At 48.2% G+C, this 16,648-nt stretch overlaps 1 protein-coding gene and 1 non-coding gene across 3 annotated transcripts in view; one reads left to right on the top strand and one right to left on the bottom strand.

Annotated features, from left to right (window-relative positions):
- The window catches only part of MEGF11 (multiple EGF like domains 11), a 250,990-nt gene that overhangs the window by 44,925 nt on the left and 189,417 nt on the right, over nt 1-16,648 (bottom strand). The window lies entirely within an intron of this gene.
- LOC138074698 (U6 spliceosomal RNA) lies at nt 3,385-3,491 on the top strand. Its single transcript, XR_011144519.1, has one exon. It is a non-coding gene; the product is annotated as a U6 spliceosomal RNA (small nuclear RNA).

Raw genomic sequence — 16,648 nt, 5'->3', positions numbered from 1 at the left:
ACACTCTTGAGAGGTATTTGTATCTTATCGGGAGGCTCTCAAATCTAAAATTCCTGGGAAAGTTCTTGCACAAAGGTATATGCCTAGTGGGAAGGACCTGAAGAAGAGGGAGTAGGGACTCTGATCCTTACCCCTGTCCACTCCCCTTCATGCCTATAGACAGGACTGAGCCACTGGCTTAGGACAGACTGACCAATCCCCAGTACTGGAGACAGGAGGAAGGAGACTCAGATTTTTAACCAACCCCTTGGTGCCAGCCTGTGCCAGGCACTAACAGGCTTTCAGGGAAGGAATGACCTTCCTAGAGAGAGAACCAGCCTAGAGAGGGGGCAAATTGAGGCTGGAGAGGTCACTTGCTCTTAGTCACGCTGTGAGAAAGGGGCCAACTGACTCCATAGCCCAGTCTCTTTCCTCTAGACCTGGCCGCCTTGCCTGCAAACAGGGCAGCTGTGTGACAGGGACCCCAGTGTCCTGAGCACCTACCATATGCCAGGCCCTGTCCTAGGTGCTTCTCTACAGTTTTGTTGTTAAATGTGTGCTGACGGTGGGGGCAAGAATGGCTACTAGGGGCTTATGGTGGGAACTCTTATGGGGCATTTGTATCTTATGTTAGGAGGCTCCTGAAGTCCAAAAGTTTTCAACGCTTGGAACTGCCTGGTGGTCCATGATCCCAAAGCACGGGCTCTGGGGATCAATCCCTGGTCAGGGAACTAGATCCCATACTCTGCAACTAATTGTTCACATGCCATAACTAAGACCACTGCGGCCAAATAAATAAATATTAAAAAAATAAACCAGAAGCCTTCAAGGCTTGATGGAACCAAGCTAAGGTGGAATAACAGGTAGTTGGAATGAGAGTCAGACTGGGGACTGTGCCAAGATCCATCAAATAGTAAACATTTTCTGAAAGAGAGAAAGCTGGTTACAGGGATGCTGCGGCTGCTGCTGCTGATGCCTGGGGACGCTCGCAACATCACACACAGACCTCAGGTCTTGGTTAAGAGAAAGGAGCTTCCTACGGCAGCCTCCCTTTCCTGCTCCTGCTCTCCCAGGACTGAGCCCTGTCAAGCACTCTGGCACTTCCTGAGGGCCTGGGGGTGGGGGTGATTCTGGCCACAGAGGATCAGGTCATCTCTTACTGGCCTTCTGGGCCCGACTCTCTCCGTGGACAGAGTCAGGCAAAGTCCCTGCAAAGTCAGCTAGAATCTTCGGGACCTCCTGGACAAACACTGACAGCATATGGCCCCAACTGCTCTGCATTAGGTTTCGTGATTTCCTTAGTAGTTTTTTAAAAAGTGCCAAAAACCATTGCCTCTAAACTGCTGGGAAATCCCATGCTGGTGGGGAGAGGGGTCTTCATGAGCATTTAGAGTGTGTGAGCACAACGTGGAGGGGGCAGAGGCACAGGATGCGACTGTGGCAGGGGAGGGGTGTGGTGGGCTGCCTCCCTGTTACACCCAGATGTTCTGGAGGCTGTTCTCGGTAAGCCTGCAGGTATGTGTGCCTTATTGTTCAGCTGCTCAGTCGTGCCCAACTCTTTGTGACCCCATGGACGGCAGCACACTAGGCTTCCCTGTCCTTCACCATCTGGAGTTTGCTCAGACTCATGTCCATTGAGTCAGTGATGCCAACCAGCCATCTCATCCTCTGTCGTCCCCTTCTCCTCCTGCCTTCAATCTTTCCCAGCATCAGGGTCTTTTCCAGTGAGTCAGCTCTTTGCATCAGGTGGCCAAAGTACTGGAGCTTCAGCTTCATCATCAATCCTTTCAATGAATATTCAGGGTTGATTTCCTTTAGGATTGATTGGTTGGATCTCCTTGCTGTCCAAGGGACTCTTAAGTCTTTCCAACATCACAGTTCAAAGGCATCAGTTCTTCAGTGCTCAGCCTTTTTTACCATCTAGCTCTCACATCCATACATGACTACTGGAAAAAGCATAGCTTTGACTATATGAACCTTTGTAGGCAAAGTGATGTCTCTGCTTTTTAATATGCTATCTAGGTTTGTCATTCCTTTTCATCCAAGGAGCAAGCATCTTTTCATTTCAAGGCTGCAGTCACCATCCACAGTGATTTTGTAGCCCAAGAAAATAAACTCTCTCACTGTTTCCCTTGTTTCCCCGTCTATTTGCCATGAACCAATGGGACCAGATGTCATGATCTTCATTTCTTGAACGCTGAGTTTTAAGCCAGCTTTTTCACGCTCTTCTTTCACCTTCATCAAAAGGCTCTTTAATTCCTCTTCACTTTCTGTCATAAGAGTGGTACATATGTGTGTGCAAACAGTGAGTTTATGCAAACACATAAACTCCTGATATATGTGGTGTAAATAATACTCGTGGGCCCTATGCACATCAGTTGTACAGATGCTCTGCCTGTGTGGAAGAGCAGGTTAGGGATGGTATATTTGGCTTATTGTCCCAGTGTCTTGGTTTGAATGGCAGCTTATGGGCTCCCCTCTCCACAACTGCATGGTCTATGCAGTGACTCTGGTGGAACGTGTCCTATGTCAGCGGCATGACAGCTGTGAGGTAAGCTTAGCACCTGATGCAGGACGTTTGGGCTGATCCTGGTCATAAAGCCTCAAGGGGGCTTGGAGAATGGCCTGGAGAATGGTGTGCACAGCATGGACACGCTGGGTTCACACTGTAGGCTTGAGTATATGGGATATGTGTGCATGTGTACTGCAGAACCCAGCTCCTCTGAGGTGGTGGCTGGGAGGTGTGGGCCCGGGGCAGTGGCCTACAGAGCCACAGGCTAACTATATTGACAGTGATAATGTCCCAAGTGGGAACCAGATTATGGGGACAGAGGGTCCTGCAGGGACTGATGGGGGTATTTACTAGGGTCCAAGCAAAATGTGGCACTGTCATGACTCATGGGATGCTTCTAAAGGACCTGGGGTATTATTCACAGAGATTTACTGACCATTCTCTGTGCAGGCCTGGGAGTGAATTTGGGTTAGGAGGCTGGCAGGACAGGGGAAAGGAAGGAATCAGACAGACCTGCCCCAGCAGCTGTCTGGTAGAGAGGACAGACTCATCCACAGTGTGCCCCTAGAGTGGGTGTGCCAGGGTCCTATGGGAAGGTAGTGTCCACAGGAAGAAAGCAAGCAGGCTTTATGAGGGGATCACAACAGAGCTGGACACAGGCAGAATTCAGCCAGGATGATAGAGGAGAGCAAGGGCGTTCCAGGCAAAGGCCAGATTGAAAAGAGGCATAGAGGAGACACTGTACATGGGAGGGTGGGCGGGTCTCTAGGGTAAGGCAATCCATTTGGATTTCCTGGAGTGCCAAGCCTGAAGGGTAGCAGCGGCACAGGGGCCTGAAGGTTAGACTGTCCCAGCTGGGAAGGCTTCAAACTTTACCCTAAAGACAAAGGCAGGAGCTGGCTTCAGCAGCACGTGTATCAGAACTGGAATGATACACAGAGGATTAGCATGGCCCCCACACAAAGATGACACGCAAATCCGTGAAGTGGTCGTAGTTTTCTATAAATAGAAAACCCTAAAGACGACACACAAAAACTACTAGAAACAATAAATGAACACAGCAAGGGAGCAGGATACGAGATTAACATGTAGAAATCAATTGCATTTCTTCACACTCACAACAAAGTATCGGAAAGGAAATGTAAACAATCCCTCTTAAAACTGCATCAAAAATACTTAGAAATAAACCTGCAAATGGATTTATCAGTACCATCTTTCTAGATTCCGTATGCATGTGGTAATTGCTGGGCAGCAATGGAGTCCTGACACAGACAGCAGACTTGTGGGCACAGGGGGGAAGGAGAGGGTGGGGCAACTTGAGCGGATAGCGTGGAAACATATACATTACCATATGTAAAACAGACAGCAAGGGAGAATTTTCTGTGTGAAGCAGGGAGCTCGACCCAGTGTTCCGTGACAACCTAGAGGGGTGGGACAGACAGGGAGATGGGAGGGGGGTTCAGGAGGGAGGGGACACGTGTACATCTGTGCCTGATTCGTGTTGATGGGTGCCAGAGGCCAACACGAGACTGTGGAGCAATTGCCCTCTAATAATTGTATTTTGCTCTATACTTCTCCATATTATACACTTATAACCTTTGATAACTAAGAAAAGAAATAAACCTCACCAAGGTGAAAGACTTGTATGCTGAGAACTACAAAACATTAATAAAAGAAATGGAAGATGATTCAAAGAAATGGAAAGACAGCCCATGCTCTTGGATTGGAAGAATTAATATTGTTTAAATGGCCACACTACCCAATGCAATCTGCAGATTTGATGTGATTCCTATCAAATTTTTGTGACTTTTTTAAAAACAGAACTAGAACAAATAGTCCTAAAATTTATAAGGAACCATAAGAGATGCAGAGTTGCCAAAGCAATCCTGAGGAAAAAGAACAAAGCAAGAAGCATAACTCTCCCAGACTTCAGACAATACTACAAAGCTACAATAATCAAAACAGTGTGGTCTTGGCACAAAAACAGACATATAGAACAATGGAACAGAATAGAGAGCCCAGAAATAAAACCACACACCTATGGACAATTAATTTTTGATAAAGGAGGCAAGAATATACAATAAGGGAGAGACAGTTTCTTCAAGTGCAGTTGGAAAAATTGAACCACATGTAAATCAATGAAGTTAGAACACGCCTTTATACCGTACACAAAAGTAAACTCTAAAAGGCTTAAAGACTTAAATAAGAAAAAGCACCATAAAGCTCCTAAAAGCATAGGCGAAACATTCTCTGACATAAGTCATACCAATGTTTTCTTAGATCAGTCTCTCAAGGCAATAGAAATAAAAGCAGAAACAAACAAATGGGACCTAAGCAAATCTATAAGCTTTTGCACAACAATGGAAACCATAAACAAAATGAAAAGACAAGTCATGAACTGGGGGAAAATATTTGCAAATGATGTGACCAATAAGGGTTTAATTTTCAAAATATACAAACAACTCATATAATTCAATAACAATAACAACAAAACCCAACCCAGTCGAAAAATGGGCAGAAGAGCTAATAGACATTTTTCCAAAGAAGACATACAAATGGCCAATGGGCACGCGAAAAGATGTTCATCGTTGCTAATTATTACAGACATGCAAATCAAACCTACAATGAGGTATGGCTTCACACTTGTCAGAATAGCCATCATTAAAAAGTCTACAAATAATAAATACTGGAGAGAGTATGGAGAAAGGGAACCATTTTACACTGTTGGCGGGAATGTAAGTTGGTGCAGCCGCCATGGAAAATAGCATGGAAGTTTCACAGAAAACTAAAAATAGAGTTTCCATATGAGCCAACATTTCTACTCCTGGGCACATACCCAGGCAAAACTACAATTCAAAAGTTATATGCACCCCTATGTTCATAGCAGCACTATTTACAATAGCCAAGACATGGAAATAACATAAATGTCCATCTACAGATGAATGGATAAAGATGTGGTTGTGTATACATATAATGGAACCCAGCTATTAAAAAGAAAGAAATAATGCCTTTTGCAGCAACATGGATGGGCCTAGAGGTCATCATCCTAAGTGAAGCAAGTCAGAAAGAGACAGACAAATACCATATGATATCATTTATATGTGGAATCTAAATATGGCACAAATGAACATTTCTATGAAGCAGAAACAGACTCACTGGCAGAGAGAGACAACAGAGAGAACCTCTTGGTGGTTGCCAAGGGGGAAGGGTAAGGGAAGGAAGGACTGGGAGTTTGGGAACAGCAGCTGCAAACTATTATATGTAGGATGGATAAACAGCAAGGTCCTACTGTCTAGCACAGGAAACTACATTCACTATCCTGTGTAAACCATAATGGAAAAGAATATGAAAAAAATATATATACACATATATATGTGTACAACTGAGTCACTTTGCTATACAGCAGAAATTAATACAACATTATAAGTCAACTATACTTCAATAAAGGCTTTTTAAAAATTTAAAGAATAGACAAAGGCAGGTCCCCAAGGGCAGGCAAGTGCCTCAGTGTCCCAACCTAGTTTTGGAACACCCCTCCCCTGAAGGCAGGAGTCTGGTCTACTCCCTTCTGTTTAAGAGAGGTTGAGAGTCCAGACCCAGGCAAATCTCACGGCTTATTGATGTGGAATCATTTTTTTTTAAGTTACAGAATGAATGCAGAGAAAGTAAAGCTGAAGCCTGAGAGGCTTCTACTGGTGAACAAAAAGAACTGGAGGTGGGAAAGGGTGCCTCCACTGTTCAGTCGCTGGGTTGGGAAGATCCCCTGGAGCAGGGCACAGCAACCCCGCTCCAGTGTTCTTGCCTGGAGAATCCCATGGAGAGAGGAGCCTGGCAGGCTACAGTCCACGGTGTTGCGAAGAGTTGGATGCAACTGAAGCGACTTAGCTCACACTGTCCAAGCTGTCTGTCCTTTCCATCCCCCAACTCTATAAGTTATTCAAGTCTTTATAACGCTGCTTTCCTCCAGATTTTTCTGGGTCCCAGAGGTGTCTCAGACAAGTTCTCATAGAATTCATCATTACACATAATATGGGCCTGGGATGTGCTCCTCCTTTAAGAACTTGAGGCCTCAGGGAGGCAGGTTTGACGGGAGCTCAGTTTAGACCTCTTTGCAGGAAGGGATAAGGTGGCTTCCAGCTTTGGGCAGAGGCTGTCTGGGGTTAAAGGCCAGAGGGAGAAGAGGGCAGTGAGGCCTCAGAAGGAGACAGGCCAGGAGAGGTTCATCCTGGCAGCATTTGTCTGGGGAGTGGCTGGGTCTTGGGTTTGAGAGCTGAGATGCTCAGAGTTAGGTAACCTTGCCATGACTGTGTCCTCGTGTGTGAAATGGCAACAGTGGCATTTAACCTCAGAGGGTTGTGGGAACTCCTGTGGTGATGGATGTGGGCGCGTGTTGTAGTGGAAGAACTGTGAAACGGGTGAGTGTCATGGTGATGGCTGGGTGCTCCATCCGTACCACTGCCTGGGAAATTAACACTTCCCCTCAGCTCCCTGACCGGTGCCCGGTTGCCCTATAGTGGTTTTTTCAAAATAATTTTATCGATTTGTTTATTTTGGGCTATGCTGGGTCTTTGTTGCTGCACGCAGGTTTTCTCCAGCTGCAGTGAGCAGGCACTGCTCTCTAGCCGTGGGGCACGGGCTCCTCACTGTGACTCTTGTTGCAGAGCATGGGCGCTAGGGCACCTGGGCTTCAGTAGTTGTGCAGGCCCTAGAGCGCAGGCTCAATAGTCGTGGCTCGTGGGTTTCGTTGCCCTCAGGCATGTGGGGTCTTCAGGATCAGATCCATGTCTTCTGGACTGGCAGGGGGATTCCTTAGCATGGGGCCACCAGGGAAGCCCTGCCCTAGAGTGTGGCACCCCCTCCTAGCTCAGCTCGTGTGGCTGGGGCACCCTGTGGCCGTGGCTCAGGTCTCCTCCTAGTGAGGGGACTCTGGGGTTGCCCACAGGAGAGGCAGGTCAGCGGCAGAAGGCTGATCAAGCCAGTGGGCTCTGGAACTTGACTACTAAATTCAGGTCCTGGCTCTGACACTTATGGGACCTTGGGCAACTTCTTCTTTTCAGCATTATTGGGGGTAAAATGAACAAACTTTTTGCAAGTCATTCACCAGCCTGTGTCTCAGTTTCCCTATCTGCAAAAATGGGATTATAATAGTACTTTCTTCTGAGGGTAGGGGTGATGATTAAGTAAATTAACACACATAGTGTTCTTAGGATAGTGCCTGACCCAGAGGAATTGCTATAAAAGCTTTAGGCATTTTGATTGTTACATGCAGCTGAATATGAACCTAAGCCCACTGCAGATGGGAGGAAAGAAACTTAAGACTGGGCTTCCCTGGTGGTCCAGTGGTTGAGACTCTGCCTGCCAATGCAGGGGACACGGGTTCAACCCCTGGTCCAGGAAGATCCCACATGCCGAGGAGCCACTAAGCTCAAGTACCACAACTACTGAGCCTGCATGCCTAGAGCCTGTGCTCCACAACAAGAGAAGCTGCTACAGTGAGAAGCCCTCACGCCACAAGCAGAGAAAAGTAGCAACCAAGACCCAGCACAGCTAAAACTAAGTTAATTAAAAAAAAGAAATATAAGATTTACCCGCTCTGCACCACTTTGGTATTGCTTGCCTGTTTCATCCTCATACCAGCCTAGAAGGTACTCCACTCATGAGGTAAGCAGAGGGAGGCTCAAGAGGTGATCCTGCTGGCGAGCCGGTGACCCAGTTGGTGAGCACCAAGGCTGAGATTCTGACTCAGGTTCCCTGACTCACAGCCCATGCTTGCCCTACTCAGCTAGCAGCCTCCACTGAAGGACCATGGGGAGTGATGGGAACCAGCATCTACCGGACACCTGCTGTGTGCTGGGTCCCTAGACTGTGATGTCGCCATCTCCCCACACGGGTGAAGGTCAGCCACCACACCTTGCTGTCACAGCCCTGCCCAGGACTGCTGAGACTCCCTCTTGCCTGCTGGGTTGAGCACCGTGCTTACCAGGCAGGGCCCAGCCTGCTCAGCTCCCACTCTTTCCTTTGCATTCCCTAACCCCTGCTCCCCTGGGCCATCTTTGTCAAAAGCAGAGCCACTTGGGCCTCACTCCCTGGGCTTGTCTCGGGGAATTCGTACTCAGAACTTTTAGGAGAAGGGAGAACAATTATTTAGTAGTGTTTTTTGGAGAGAACTTTTGAGTTTTGTTTTCATTTATTCCCAATGTTAGTCTTCCTGTTAGCCCCACCTTAAAGTAATTTATTCAAGACTTTTTTCTGCAACATCTTTCATTTTCCAGACATAATCACATCTCTGGCAGGAATCCCTTCCCCTCCTGGGGTCCATAATTACTCCTGCAGATGGATTATTGGTGCTAATGACTTAGCGAGGAGATGGCTGGGGAGCGGCCAGGCTGGGTGGGGTTTTGGAGCATCAGAGCGAGGGTAGCAGGAGGGGGGTGGTTCCTCCTTTGTTCCAGACCCGAAGCCTTGGTGAGGGTGTCAGTGTGGGCCCCGGGCCCAGTGCTCTCCCTCACGCCCCTGGGTGACACCCCGGCGTTGCTTCCAGCCTTCTTGACAATGTGTCTCATCTCAACTTTACCCCAGACCGAGGATACTAGGAGCAGAGTTTGTGCCCCAATTTGCGGAAGATGAAGTTAAGACACAGAGAGGTTAAGGGACTTGGGGAGAGTCAAGCAGCAGGCAGCAGGGAGATGGAGCTGGGGGGTCAGGTCTCAGTCCCAGCCAGTGTCCGCTCAGCACTGACTTCCCCCTTCCTGCACGGCTGTCCTGGGGTGAGCTTGGCCTTAGAGCCATAAGCCTGGGTTCTAGGCCAGCTCGAGGTTCTCACAGGTCAGTTCTCATAACTGCTCTGAACTTGGGTTTCCTCATCCGTGAGATACAGCCCCCCATACTGGCCTGGCTTTCCTCACAGGAGAGCCGTGAGGATTAACAAGCTTAGGCGGGACAGCTAGCTGGGTAAACTGTAAAGTGCCGCCCCACAGGAAGGGAGGGATACTGAAGGTGCCAGCCACTTGCCCTTGATGACAAAGGGCAGAAAGTCACTAGGCTCCAACTGTGAAATAAAGCAGCTGGGGTTGTCCCGCATCCTGGGAAAAGGCCTGAGGGAGCATCATTGCTAATTATTTACCACAGATCCATAGCCCTCTCCTCTCCAGATAACTTTCCGTTGCGGTTCAAAGTGCAGGTTCTGAGTTCAAACAGCTACAGACTCAACTCCTGGAGGCCACTGACCAACTAGAAAAGTTGCTTCAGCTCTCTGAGCCTCCGTTTTTTCACCTGTAAAATGGGGATCCTAACATCCCCTACCTATAGGGTTGCTGTAAAGATGAAATAAAATGATGTATGAAACAAACGAGAGAGCCTGGCCTAGGGGCTGCCACACTTCCTCAATGTTCCAAATGTGGGCCACTATCACCCCACTCCGCCATCCACTTCCTCCAGACCTTTTGGGGGAGCTCCTCTGACTCATGGCCCAGCCACACCCACCCTCCAGAGTCTGCGGGGTGGCCAGGAGTGGGAGCTGGCAGGGGAAGAAACCCCATCACTGTCAGAAGTGAAAGTGTTAGTTGCTTCGTCATGCCCGACTCTTTGCAATCCTATGGACTGTAGCCTGCCGGGATCCTCTGTCCATGGAATTCTCCAGGCAAGAAGTGGGTAGCCATTCCCTTCTCCAGAGACTTGGACAAAAGGAAAACTGGGAGTGTTTAAGGCCTGTTTAGGGACACCTCAGACCTGCCCCAATAGCTTCTACTGCACTGAGAGAATTGCAGGGGCTAGGCCTGAGACCCAAGTCCGAGGGCAGTGATGGAGACATGAGGAGCACGGCAGGGAGAAGGTGGTGTGACATGGGGATCGTTTATTTTTTTAGAACAGAAGAGTCAACAGTTTTCCCTAATAAGGCCACGAACCATGGAGTCCCAGAGGGGGATGGTTGGACTCAGCCTTTGCGACATAAAACCAGTTTTCTCTATTCTGCTCTGTGGATTAATTGCCAACATGATTTAACATGCTGGCGATGCCCCCATCCCTCCCTGCCCTGGGAAAAATCAGTAGGTGTTTGCTGTGGGGATAGCAAACTCATGAGACAGAGGCGAAGGTGGAAAAAGCATCGGATTGGGAGCTATGTCACTTGCTTCACATCCCAGGTCCACCAATGATTTGCTGTGTGACCTAAGATAAGTCACTTGCCCTGTCTGGACCTCAGTTTATGAAATAAGAGGGTGCACTAGGGAAGCACTGAGCATCCTTTCAACTCTGCCACTATGAAGGCTAATTCCTGTTTTGTGCTCACATGGACCAGGAAGGGCAGGTGTGTTTAACCCACTTAAGAGACAGGAAACTAGGGCTCAGAGAGGCTGAACATGTTGCCTAAGGTCACACAGCTACTGAGCAGCAGACTTAAGATTCCAATCCAGACATGTCTGACCCCATAGTCCATGCCCTTTGCCTCCAGTAACAGAAGGAACCTCAACAACTTATTAAACATTCAGTACCTGCCAGGCTTTTTCGTAAGCATCATACCTATTTTATCTAATCCAATCCTAAAAATAATTCTAGGACATAATACCATTATTTCCCTTGTTTTATAGATGACAAAACTAAGGCTTGCAAAGCATAAATAACAGGGCCAAGGGCACTCAGCAGATGACTACAGAGCTAGGGTTTGAGTACTGGACAATGTGTGTGTGTCTGTTTATATTTTTGGATCATTCTGCTATTTTCCTGTGCTCCTCTGCTCACAGACACATGGCAGCTAGAGGGTAAATTCTTCATCCCCAGCTCAGCATCCAGGAAAACCTTTTAGTGTAATAATTAGGAAGCTAGTCAACGGTGGGGGGCAGGGGATGAGAAGCTAGTTTCCTAGGCATAGGGCTTGCTGTCTGCAGACCTCTGTTTGATGAAGAACAAAACAATTACAACAGGAAATGCACACACATTATGCACACACATTATACATGTCACCTGGCTCTAATTTTCAGTCAACCTTTTCTGGCCCCGTAGCTGCCCTTGCTCCCTAGTTTCAGCTCAGGAGCCATACAAGAAGCAGACACGCACTTTACCCAGCTGGTGGGGGCTGTGTGTGCACGGGGGGATGGTGACGTCTTTAAAGGACATAGGAAACCTCGGAGGAAAATTCAATCACTGCTCCACTGATCTGGATTTCCGTAATTCTCATCCCCCTCCTGCCTTCACCGGCCTGAGCGGCTGAGGTTTGCATATGACCTACCGACAGCACAGAGAAAGGGGAGAAAAATGGGGAAACGAGTTTGTTCATTTGGGTGATGGAGTGCCCGTTCCCCTTGCCAGCATGCAAGGTTCAATAACGGCAGACAGGGCTTCAAAAAATTGCAGCATAAATAGATGAGCCCTTTAAGGTAATAGAAATTCTGTCATCCAGGGGAGAAATATAGGCCTTGAGTCCCAGGGGAGGGGACACCAGGCCCCCCTTCCCTACCTCCCACACTCCCCGTCCCCATTATAGCCTGAGCTGAAACGGAGCATCTGTGTGAGGAATGACCAGGAGGTCCCTTATCTCCCAGCCACACGGATTCGATGAGGGGGAGGAGGTCTGGGAAATCAAGTCTTTGTAGCTCTGGCAGTGACCTCACAGGTTGTTCACTCCAGGCACCAACATGGCAGCAATTAGTTTTTGAGCACCAGAGAAGGCTTCATCAGGCTGGCCACCTAGGTGAGGCCTTAATTAAGGAAAGGCTGGTCAACGGAGGAGCATGGAGGGGCTGAGGAGCCAGTCTTCTCCTCGCTGTGATGAGAAAGTCTATTCTTGGTTCTGCGGCTGTCTCTGGGAACCCTGGAGCCCTTGGGAACCCTGCCGCTCCCAGTCGGGAGGAAGTTCCAGCTCTGCTCTTCCTCTCACTTCCATTTCCACCTGTACCCCCAGCAGGGGACTCTGGCCAGGACCAGTCAACCTCTTCAGGTGGGGGACCCCTTTGGATAAATAACAACAAAAATAACAGCGGCAGCATCCACAACAGTGGTGATGAAAATAGCTAATACTTGTTGAAGGATGACTAATATGCCAGGTATTCTAGTTATTTTATATGTATGAATTAATTTAATCAGCCCAGCAACTCCCTGGGCTTTATTATTATTACCCTTTCACATATGAGAAAACAGAGGCACGGAAAGGTTGTATGTTGCCCAAGGTCACACAACTAATACTCAGCAAAGCTGGTATTTAAAGGCAGAGAATCTCCCTCCAGCATCTCTGAGTAACATCACTCTACAGTATTGCTGAGGTAGAAACTTGCATCATTTGCCCAGTGAACCTGGAATTGATGTTGGGGTCTAGCTGCTCCAGTCCCCCCTGCAGCTGCCTGTTTATTTGATGTGCAGAGAAGCCCATGGGTAGACTTAAGCTCCCACCCTGCTGGCAAGCCCCTTTGGAAATGCCATGAATTTCCTTCCTATAAAGGTCAGTTCTGGAACTTCTGCTACGGGCCTTTCATCACTCTTCCCAAGATTTTTATTCATTTCAAAGTGTACTGAACAAGATATTCATGTGGCAGGCATGCACGGGGAAAGGCAGCAGGAGGCTGGAGGGACTCAGACTCTGAGCCATGTGCTGTGGGAACAGAGGAGATGGAAGGGTTAATTCTAAAGTGAGGAATATTCAGGGAACACCTCATGGAAAAGGCAGTCTTTGACTTTAGCCTGAGAGGCTGAGAAGGATTTTCACAGACTGAGATAAGGACAGTGGGGAGGGTGTTCCAGGAAGAGGGAAAAGCCTGAAAAATGGCATAGGTGGAGTCCTGAAGCAGACACTGTGTTTGGGGAAAGTGAAGGTGTGTGGCCACAGTGCAGGTTTGCGGCAGGTAGCAGATGAGGTTAGGGTGAACTAACTAGTTTTAAGGGCAAGTTACAAGGACTGGAGTTTGACCTTTATTTGGTGGGTAATGAGAAGCCATGGAGAGGGGTGATGGGGCCCTCAACTCCCAAGTGGATGGAAACCTCCACTTAGTGCCCTCAACAACAATTCAGAGACTCTTCCCTTACTTCGTGAATCATCCCTCACTTGGACAGTGCCAGGACTCTGCCACCTTGAGGCCCCTGACATGTGATCCTCACTCTACATTCCCTACCCCCGTAACAGGCAGGAACAACAGCTCTTGGGAACTGTCCAAGGTGCTGAACCAATGCCACACCCAATTTTAAACACTGCCATTTTAATGATTAGCTCCTACATCATAGTTCCTGTTGGGTAGGGAACTTCATTTCCATTTTACAGATGAGAAATGGAAGCTTCCAAAGTGAGAAGAACCAGAGCTAGAAACTTTGTTTCTTGTCTTTCAGCCCAGGGCTCTTTCCTCTTACTTTGCAGCCCCAGTGTAGTACAGCAATTCATAGCCCAAGTGAGTCCATTGCTGCTGCCCAGCTAACATGTAAAATGCCCAGACTCTCTTCCCACTTCCATCCCTATGTTCATTTCCATAAGCACTGACTCAATGGACATGAGTTTGAGTGAACTCTGGGAGTTGGTGTTGGACAGGGAGGCCTGGCGTGCTGTGATTCATGGGGTCGCAAAGAGTCGGACACGACTGAGCGACTGAACTGAACTCTCTTTCAAGGAAAAAGGCAGGTGCATAAATTCACAAACCAAAGAACAAATAAAGGCATTGCTAATTATCATTGACTGCGGGATGTTTCAGGGAGGGTTTCAGCCAAGTCTGCTCAACTAATTGCCCTAATGCCTGACTCCGACCAGAGCTGACTAATTGCAAGAAACTGGATTCGTTCCGAAGCTGAGGCAAGGGCAATTGCTTGGTTTCCCGCCCTGGGAACCTGGTGTGTGCAGGAATGAGTCATGCTGGGTGAGAGCAACTGACCATCTTAGAATCACCTCGAGTAGTTCCTGCTCACCCCCCGACAGGGCCCTGAAGAGCCTTTGCAGGTACAGTGAGCCTGCACAGGAGGAGATGGATGGAAATCCACGGGGTCTCAGCAGGGCTGCTTGGCTCACAGTGTGTCTCAGCCCTGAGCCCCAAGCAGGTAGGACTCCACGTGGAGATGATTCCTACAAGTGTCAAGTCTCCCAAAATTCAAGGGCAGGAAGTTATTTTAATCCCAGAGGGAAGCAATAGAGACAGTAGCCTGGCCTCCAAACTGCTCGAGGCCTGACCTGGGGGCATTCATCCCCCACCCCGCACACTTATTGTTTACAGATGATGAACTAGGACCCTGGGAGGGGTAGCCGCTTGCCCAGAGCCTATCCCTGCCCTGGTAGCTGAGCTGGGACTGGGTCTGCAGGTCCTCTGCAGTCACTTCACTTCAGCTTCAGTCACCTGATCACTCGCCCGGGTGAGACTTTTAATCCTGAACAGCCATTCTCTCCTACCCAAACCCCAAACCGTGAGCACCCCATTTTTTCTATGGAAGTTGTGAACAAATAGGTGGAGAAACAGTGGAAACAATGACAGACTTTACTTTTTTGGGCTCCAAAATCACTGCAGATGGTGACTGCAGCCATGAAATTAAAAGACTTTACTCCTTGGGAGGAAAGTTATGACCAACATTGACAGCATATTAAAAAGCAGAGATGTTACTTGGCCAACAAAGGTCTGTTTAGTCAAGGCTGTGGTTTTTCCAGTGGTCACGTATGGACGTGAGTGTTGGGCTACAAACAAAGCTGAGCGCTGAAGAACTGATGCTTTTGAACGACGGTGTTGAAGACTCTTGAGAGTCGCTTGGACTGCAAGGAGATCCAACCAGTTCATCCTAAAAGAAATCAGGCCTGAATATTCATTGGAAGGACTGATGTCCAAGCTGAAACTCCAATACTTTGGCCACCTGATGCGAAGAGCTGACTTATTGGAAAAGACCCTGATGCTGGGAAAGATTGAAGGCAGGAGCAGGGGACGACAGAGGATGAGAAGGTTGGATGGCATCACCGACTCAATGGACATAAGTCTGAGTAAACTTGGGGAGTTGGTGATGGACAGGGGGGCCTGGCGTGCTGCAGTCCATGGGGTCACAAAGAATTCAGACATGACTGAGAGACTGAACTGAACTGTGAACCAAGCTCCCAGCAATAAAGGTAAACAAGAGAGGAAACCTTCAGGAGGACAGATCTCTTTCTCTTCTGAAGATGTCGCTGGGATCATTTCCATCTAGTCTTACCTGCCTTGGGGAGATGAAGGGGGCGGCTGAACAGAGTTTTGTTCTATAGACCAGGGGAAACCTGCCAACAAAAGACATTGCCACCAGGCAAACCTGCACTCTCACATCACAACAAGCACTTCCTTGCAGGTCTTTGGATCATCTCGGCAGCGCACTGGCTTCAGCCAGACCACACCCAGACCAAGTGCATCAGCATCTCCAGGAGGGCGGCTCAGGCTCAGTATTTGCAAAGCTCTCCAGGTGATTACAATGGGCAGCCCCAGGTGAGCGCCATCTCCTTCCTACTCAAAGCAGCACTGGCATCTCCTGGGAGCATGTTAGAAATGCAGAACCATAGGCCTCAGTTCTACTGCATCAGAACCTACACTTAACAAGGTCCACGGGTGGTTTCTGAGTTCACTAAAGTCTAAGAAGCACTGAGGAAAGGTACTCCATACAGCCCGTTTCTACATCTAACAGCAACATTGCAAGGCAGGTGTCCCATTCCACAGGTCAGGAAACCAATCCTGAAAGAGGTTAACTCGCTGGCCCTGGGTCACACATTTGCGGAGTAGGACAGCAAGATGTGACCCTGGGCTTGTTCCAAAGGCCTGACTTTGGACTACACAAACCACATCTTATAGCACAAAAATATGACCACGGGGGTCGCCTGAATGTTTGGGTTCTCACACTCACTGGGCATGCACCACCTTTAAACAGGATTCCACTTGCAATGTCAAGTTCCCTGGAATCAAACTTCAAAAAGACCAGCATAATTCATGAGGAAATACAAATAGTAAACAAACACATAGGGAAAAGGTTTTACTCTCCCTAGTAATCAGAGAAATGCAAATTACAGCAATATTGAGGAGCCATTTTCTAGCTATATAATTAGCAAAAATTAAAACAAGAAAAGAATGTCAGCAGAGTTGTTTTGAAATAGGTACAAGCATACACGACTGATGGCAGTGTAGATTTACATAACCCTTGAGGAGCGTAATATGGCAACATCCATCAAGAGCCACAAATATATGATGCCCACTGACC

Source organism: Capricornis sumatraensis, chromosome 2 (genome assembly GCF_032405125.1).
Source record: "Capricornis sumatraensis isolate serow.1 chromosome 2, serow.2, whole genome shotgun sequence".
Taxonomy (NCBI): domain Eukaryota; kingdom Metazoa; phylum Chordata; class Mammalia; order Artiodactyla; family Bovidae; genus Capricornis; species Capricornis sumatraensis.
Note: the sequence above shows the minus strand (reverse complement) of the source record. Positions and strands in the feature narration are given on the sequence as shown.